At 43.2% G+C, this 8,498-nt stretch overlaps 1 long non-coding RNA gene across 1 annotated transcript; it reads right to left on the bottom strand.

Annotated features, from left to right (window-relative positions):
• Nucleotides 1-1,061: 1,061 nt before the first annotated feature.
• LOC138952836 (uncharacterized) lies at nt 1,062-5,892 on the bottom strand. Its single transcript, XR_011451437.1, has 4 exons — nt 5,622-5,892; nt 4,945-5,076; nt 4,181-4,264; nt 1,062-2,272 (listed from the first exon to the last, which is right to left on the bottom strand). It is a non-coding gene; the product is annotated as an uncharacterized lncRNA (long non-coding RNA).
• Between the last annotated feature and the right edge of the window lie 2,606 nt (nt 5,893-8,498).

The raw sequence follows: 8,498 nt of genomic DNA, 5'->3' as shown, positions 1-8,498 counted from the left end.
CCATCATGTCAACCAGCCAGACGTACCCCGCCCCTTCGCTCAGCAACGACCACGTTGACAAATACCTCCACCAAGTCACAAAAAGTCATCTTGCCTCCCCCGACCCCTAACCCCATTCTCTCTGATTTCGTCCCCTCCTTTTTCCTTGCACACCCTCCGTGGCACATCCACAATGTCACATCGTACAACTAACTCTCCCCAAATCTCTGCCCCAACCACCACCTCCCTCCAATTCCTTACCGATATTATTTCCTCCTCCTGTTTCTCGCCCATCGTCCGTGGCACATTCACAATGTCACATCCTACAACTCTCCCAACTGAGCATAAGCTATGGCAGTGCCTCCACCCTCATTCCTCTTCGATATGGTCTCCTCCTCTCTCTCCTCTCCCTCCTCCTCCTCCTCCTTCTTCCACCAGCGGAACCTCCTCCGTTCTAGGTCGTGGGTGCGTGATACGGAGGATAATGAGAGCGAGATCGTGGGGATATTGTCAGCGTTGACCGCGCTGCGATTTGCCTGCCAAAGACTTCCATTTGCAGCGTCCCTAATCACCAGATGTCAATGGGGGCTGAATTGTGCTCCAGCCAATGTACTCTATCTCTCTCTCTCTCTGTCTCTCTCTCTCTCTCTCTCTCTCTCTCTCTCTCTCTCTCTCTCTCTCTCTCTCTTTCGCCCCCCCTGCTCCTTTCACTCTCTCCTATCTCCCTCCCCCCAATATAGTGGTACCTCCATATTAAAATCTCCGAGAGTCTGAAATGTTGGGCCTTTAAAAAAGAGTATTTGATCGAAGGTCATTTACTGTGACACTACACTCTAAACAAAAGTGTTCCACTCCTGAACACCCTTTCTGTAACCACTTCTGAACACCCTTTTAGTAGAACACTTTTGGAACACTTATGGAACACAAAAAGTGTTCTATACACAAAAAGTGTTCCAAAAGTGTTCCAAAAGTGTTCACATCTGAACACTTTTAAGTGTTCACCCCGCTGTAACCACTTCTGAACACATAAAAGTGTTCAGGTCAACACTTTTAGAACACTTTTGGAACACTTTTGGAACACTTTTAGAACACTTTTAGAACACTTTTGGAACACTTTTAGAACACTTTTGGAACACTTTTAGAACACTTTTGGAACACTTTTGGAACACTTTTAGAACACTTTTGGAACACTTTCATCCTGCACTGTCATACAATTCAGAAAGACATTAAAATCAAATTTTGTGAGCAAAGAAGCATTTTTAATTGACAAAAGGAAATGTCTGCAGCAGTCGCAGAACAAACGGGTCTGGGGTAGGAATTGTTGAACACATAATATACCGAGCAACAAAATTCGTCATTGTTTGATTGACAAAATCTTCATCAATTATAGAGTTAGAATTATTAAACTACAAAAGTTTAATGAAGGCATGTTTGACCTTGCTTTTGTGTGATTATTTTGATGCTGTGACTGTTTTAACACACGGGACAAGCAGGTTTATCGTAAAACACATAATGCGCGCTCGCAGCACGTGCAAGTAGAGCAGGAGAAATCTGATGTGTGAGATGTGTTCACTAATGCATTAGCAACCAAAAGAGACCATGGCACGCTTGCTGCCAGTCTCACTTATGAAACAGCCAGGATGCCACGATTGACACCACCAAAATGCCAGGTCGATTTAAAACTGGGGGTGATCCAGAAGCGCTGGCATGTGCTTTAAACGTGCATATGTCAACAGTTTATCTCCTTCTGCAATGTTCTGGTGACATTGGAAGCACTGCAGTTATGCAACGCGGTAGATTTTTTCGCATTACCCCAATAAGACAAGATCGCAAATTCCTTCCACAGCGTCTTCGACATCGATTCAATTCAGCCGGTGACAATACCAGGAACATCACTGGAAGCAACCAGTGTCCGATCAGTGGCCAGAGAACGCGATGAAGGCTGACTGAGCGAGACCTCCAAAACTTCGTTTTGTCCCGTGTGTTGAAACAATCGCAGCATCAAAATACTCACGCAACAGCTGTGTCAAACATGCCTTCATCAAAATGTTGTGGTTTGATAATTCTAACTCCATAATTGTTCGAGATTTTGTCAATCAAACATTGCAGAATTTTTTCGCGTTTCTTTTGTTGCTCGGTATATGTTGCTATTAAATAATATGAACGGAGCTGTGGTAAACCCCATCTTGAAAGTTCACACACGAAAGTCCGATAACAAAAACACCCTTCAGAGTTGGGAGGATTCCAGGCCCTTGGTCTTTGGTTTAGTTTTCAACTCGCTGTCCGGAACATCCTGTTCGAAATAAAAGTGAGTTTTAGAACATGATGCATTTCCAACTCTTAACAGGTTTGTGTTAAACGTTTGTACTTAATTGATAACACTGAAGTGTAAATCTTAACTAATAGTGGACTTCTTCTTGCTGTCAGCAGATCTCCAACAATCGCAGTTACAGGTAAACTTTTTTTATTCCAGAACGGGCATAGGTCACATAACAGAGAACAAATACGTCACGTCCAATTCGCTCTCACCTTCCCAACACACAATGACACTCGCATGCACGCACATGCACACACGACTGAATGTAAAAAGTAATCCCTCTTGAAGCAGGAGTCTGTCCCTAAGAACAAAAAGTAGAATTAAAATAGGTCTTTCGCAAGGATTTCATTAGCGCGTGGCCACTCTGGAAAATGGCACTCTACAAATTGTTTATATAAGGTAAGCAGTAAACCGTACTGCTAATGTGGTGAGGCCTTGAGCACGCCCGTTTTCCTTAACTCGTTCTTAACTATGTGAACCCAGGGAAAACACCTTGTCAACAATCACTGGAAGCCAAAGATCACTGTCGCAATTAATCGTGAACTCCGATGAGTTTTAGTTCAAAGAAAAGGGTGTCATATTGAATGCACCCTCTAGTAATCCGTTTGTAAAGAAACTACCTAAGTTATGTTGGTTTGATCTAAATAATGAATTATAAGGAAATCATTTATTATGTAATGTATTCTATATTATAGAATGCATTCTATAACGTCCCGAACTGCCTACTATGATAAAATGCATTCTATTTACACAAAATACCAAAATGCTTTTTATGATAGAATGCGTTCTTTAACGTCCTGAAATGCATTATAATTTATATGCATAATGTCCCGAAACTACAACAGGCCAGTCCCGCAAAGAAAAGCAGAACTACACACACACACACACACACACACACGCACAGAGAGAGACAGAGATAGAGAGAGAGAGAGAGAGAGAGATAGAGAGAGAGAGAGAGAGAGACAGAGAGAGACAGAGAGAGAGAGAGAGAGAGAGAAGACAGAGAGACAGAGAGAGAGAGAGACAGAGAGAGAGAGAGAGAGAGAGACAGAGACAGAGAGAAAGAGAGAGCTGTGTGTGAGAGTGTTTGTAGATCTGCTTTCGAAGCAGGGACCATACCGAGCTGGCCTGTAGAAGTTTTGTGGCGCTTTATGGAATGCATTCTATCATAAGAATGCATTCTATCATAAGAATGCATTGTTGGACGTTATAGAATGCATTCTATAATAGAATACATTTCTGGGCAAATGACAAGTATGATTGAATGCATTCTATATTATACAATGTTTTTTATTTTATAGAATGCATTCTATAAATATATATAGAATGTGTTCTATGATATGGAATGCATTCTTTAATATAAAATGCATTCTAATTTCTATCATAATTTTCTAAAATATTTCATTATTTAGATCAAACTAACCAAAACTTACAAACGGATCGCTTTTAACTCACGTGATCTCAAGCTAAACCTACGTGAACCGAAGGAAAACACCTTGTCAGCGACCATTGGAGGCCAGCGATCACTGTCAAAACCAATCATAAACTCCGATGAGAATATTTTCAAAAGAAAAGGGTGTCATATTGAATGCACCCTGCATACACTGTTAGCGGCAATGGCAGATCCAAGCGGATCAGCAGCGTGTTGTCTGTTGGCCATGACTTGACTAAAGCTGGCCTCAGTGTTTACGGCACTACTCTACCATAACGAATGGAAATTCTGAGTAGACTTAGTTCAGGAAAACATTTTATCATTGCAGGCCTCAGCACTCACTGAACTTAAAAATATGTATATTTTTTCCACCTTTTAAGGAGAAGACTGCAAAATAAGGCAGCATTCTCAAAATGTAACTGCGCTGTATCCCACAGAAAGCTTAAACTTACATGAAGTGCATCCACAAGGTTTCGTCGCATTACTGTTAGCTCCATCTCCAGAAAGTGAACGGCCTCAGCCAAGCAGTGTGGTTCCTGCACACACAAGATGCATGTTAAGAAATCAAACACTATTTTACTGAAGTTCCACATCGTAGCAACACTGACAAGTGTTCTCATTCTCATACTTTTGTTTATTGTGAAACTGTGTATCAACATTTAGATTTCTGTCAAATGTGGAAGGAGAGGGGGCTGGCTGTGTGTGTGTGTGTGTGTGTGTGTGTGTGTGTGTGTGTGTGTGTGTGTGTGTGTGTGTGTGTGTGTGTCCACATATGAGTTTGGCGACTGTCTGGTGTGTTTTGCACGGAGATATTAATTTTGAAACAGAGTATTTCAGAAAATAGTATAATCAATGATTCCGCAACCGCCGGCACAGTTGGCCTAGTGGTAAGGCGTCCGCCCGGTGATCGGGTCATACCTAAAACTTTAAAATTGGCAATCTAGTGGCTGCTCCGCCTGGCGTCTGGGGTTAGTGCTAGGACTGGTTGGTCCGGTGTCAGAACAATGTGACTAGGTGAGACATGAAGCCTGTGCTGCGACTTCTGTCTTGTGTGTGGCGCACGTTAAATGTCAAAGCAGCACCGCCCTGATATGGCCCTTCGTAGTCGGCTGGGCGTTAAGCAAACAAACAAACAAAACTTATCAGATCAATTTGAAAGTCAATATTTCTCTGCAAAACTACACACTATATATATGCAAATGCAGGACATGCGTACCTTGGTAAACACGTCTGGGTTGCCGTCAGTGCCTCCTGTTCATCCTCAGTGCAATTCAGAAGAAATGTGCGCAGGTTACGCCCACATCGATTCGCCACATGGGCACATCAGCTCAAACGGCTTCCCAGTTCCCTGAAAGTGTGATAGATCTGTGAAATCAAATACAACCAAGCATGCATAGAATTATTCTAAATTGCGCACACAATCAACCTGGCCACTATTATGATGAATGTTGTTCATTAATGTATGCTGTTTTTAGCCTACCGCTTCACTTTATCTAGTGTGCAGATCGTACATCTATGATCTAACCAAAGGAAGAAGAAGAATCCAAAAATCTGCAAATGTATTGCTCTGACCACAGGCGGAAGCCGGGAAGGTATCGTTCACTGGACCACCATTATAATTATAAGGAACCCCTGGACATACAAGTATAACAATAACACAAAACCAAGCACATCAACCAGAATAAAAAATCAACATCAAATTGAAATAGAGTTTATTTACCAACGCAGAACGTCTAATGTAAAAGGTCCACTGATCAGCTGAAACCGTTGCGACAGCAAAATTAGAGAAATTGTCTTCAAACGTCCACTGACAAGTAACAGGAACATGTTACAACAAAAATACGAGTGACTAAGCTTAGATGAATTAATACAAAATCTCAGCAAGCAACTTACAGATAACAATCGGAAATCCTGAGCCAAATCAACGCAGCGACAACGCAGACAGGTCCACAGATCTAAAAGTGTCAACGTTCTTTTTTGGTCCAGCTGAAGCATGATGGGACAATTAGTAACATTATTAAATTGTAAAAATAAAAATGCTAATACTTACCGCTTATTAGATGTCTCAGATGAAATAAATGTTTGATGAAAAAATATAAGCACAACACGATTAAAAACAAAAACAAAAAAACGTCCCGCAGCGGTCTAGGGGGTATAAAAATTATATACTCTAAGCGACGCTAGATCCCGACGAGTCTCCGTAGCTGAATCGGTAGAGCGCTGACATGGCAAGGCGTAGGTCTCGGGTTCGAATCTGCTCATGGCCCAAATATTTTTAATGTATTATTTTATTCGGAGCATGACTAAAAGACGAAGTGGAACACTTGTGGAACACTTGTTGAACACGTGTGTTCACCTGGTGTTCCACTGTGCAAAAAAGTGTTTACCATGTGTTCCAAAAGTGTTCAGGTAGCAGAGGATGCTTCAGGATAACACATTGAGAACACTTTCTGTGTTCCAAAAGTGTAAAAATGTGTTCACCCTAACACTTTAAGTGTTCACCCTAAACACTTTCAGTGTTCTCAAAGTGTTATAAAATTTAGAGTGTATGAAGAGACAGTCTGACAAAAATATAATGTTAACTTAGATGGAGTCCAAACGAGGCCTGAAAAAAGAGGTTTGACTGTGCACGATTTTGATTGTTTGTTTGTTTATCAGAGAGAGAGAGAGAGAGAAAGAGAGAGAGAGAGAGAGAGAGAGAGAGAGGGGGGGGGGGGGGAGAGAGAGGGAGAGGAGGGGATGGAGTGGGGTGGCGGAGGACAAAACTTAATGATGCTGGCTTTTTAGCATTGAGTGTAAACTGAGGTTAGTCGGGTGCAAACCCCGAACGAAGCTGATCCGACACTTACCCTGGGTGGATGTCTTTTGTCGTTCGTCCGTCCACCCCTTTTTGGAGGCTAAATGACGGGTAATTGCTGTTCCGAGGCTTTGGGAGGTTGAATGACTCTTCTGTCTGGCGTAAAAAGCTACGACGAATTCTTGCCAGGTATCAACTGGTGCGATTTGCTCCAAGATGTGCTGGTTACCTTTCTGTGCAATTAGTGACGATGATTAGACGTCTCGTCTTGTCTTGATCTTGTGGCTTTTGACTGCAAGTCTGCAGGTGGCGGGAACAGTTTCAAATCCGCCGCAAAGACAATAGCAAAGAGCTGTTAGTTTGTGGTGTGTTTTTGTACTTTATGATATTAGAGACACTATAGCACAACTATACAGATTGATGATTCGTATACTCGTCCTTAACGACAGACAGACAGACAGACAGACAGACAAACAAACAGACAGACAGACAGACAGACAGACATACAGACAGACAACACATACATACAGACAGACAGACAGACAATTGGCAGACAGACAAACTCGAACACACACACACACACACACACACACACACACACACACACACATACACATACACATACACACATACACATACACACATACACACACACACACACACACACACACACACGACCTTCAAATATTTACACAACTAAGTGTGAGGATCTGCCTCCAGGGACCCAGGATGTCACCCACAAAATACCGATCTTTCAGGACGCGGTCAGAGTCAATACCACCGAAACCCGCCAGATCCCCCTTTCATACAGTTAGATAGTATTTGGAATCTGGCTCGCATCCAAAGTCACTGAGCATCAGTCAGCAAGTCGATGTCTCGCTTGGCTGGTTCTCCATGAATAGCAACTCAATCCCCTGGTGCACGACATAAAGTCCCATGCAGTAAAAACTGTAGCAGGTCGGACGGACGAGAGAGAGAGAGAGAGAGAGAGAGAGAGAGAGAGAGAGAGAGAGAGAGAGAGAGAGAGAGCGTGTGTCTGTGTGTGTGCGTGAGAGAGATAGGGACAGAGACACAGACAGCCAGACAGCCAGACCGCCAGACTGACAGACAGACTGACTAACTGACTGACTGACTGACTGACTGACACACACACACATACACACAGACAAAAGGCAGACCGACACAGAAAGAGACATAAACAGAAACAGACAAACAGACAAACAGACAGACAGACAGAAAGGCAGGCAGAAAGAAAATATTTACCATTTTACCGAGAGAGTCCGAGACACATACAGACAGAGTAAAAAGCGAGGGGGTGGGGGGGGGGGACTACCAATATAAAAGAGAAAAACTGGACCCCACAAACTGCTTCACCAGCAGCGACAGGACAGCAGTGATGTTTGTTTTGTAGATGGCGGCGCTGTCAACGGCTACAACTTAATTTCTCTCTCCCCCGGCCACGCCCCTCTAATCAGGACCCCGCTTCCCGCCATTCAATGCGGCGCTCTCCCCCGGCCGCGCACGCGCACTCAGCTGGCAGAGGAGCCGGGGAAGAGTAGAGTAACTTCATTACTGCCGTCATGGCCGCTGATATTTCACCTCCCGTCCCGCTGTGCAGAATATGAGGCCTTTGTCCCTCAGCCATCTGCACTGTCACAGACGACAGAATGCTGCCAAGGGAGTAGCGGTGGTACTTTGGTCTTGTCCTTCTCAGTCCTTCCTCCGATAGACTGACATGGCGGCGATTTTTGAACCGACTTAAACAAACAAATAGCTGAACAAATTGTCTGAAATCGGTTGGCAGTTCTTGGTGTCCTCCTATGTCCAATAGACTGCTGACATGGAGGCGATTTTCAGCCGACTATGTTTCTACACAAAGCGCTTGAAAATTGGGTTAAAATCGGTCAAAAGTCGACCGATTGAATAGAACTTGAAAAATACACTGAAATAATACAAAGTAGCTGAAGAGTTTA

Source organism: Littorina saxatilis, linkage group LG17 (assembly GCF_037325665.1).
Source record: "Littorina saxatilis isolate snail1 linkage group LG17, US_GU_Lsax_2.0, whole genome shotgun sequence".
NCBI lineage: Eukaryota > Metazoa > Mollusca > Gastropoda > Littorinimorpha > Littorinidae > Littorina > Littorina saxatilis.
This window is presented reverse-complemented; position numbering and strand designations above follow the sequence as displayed.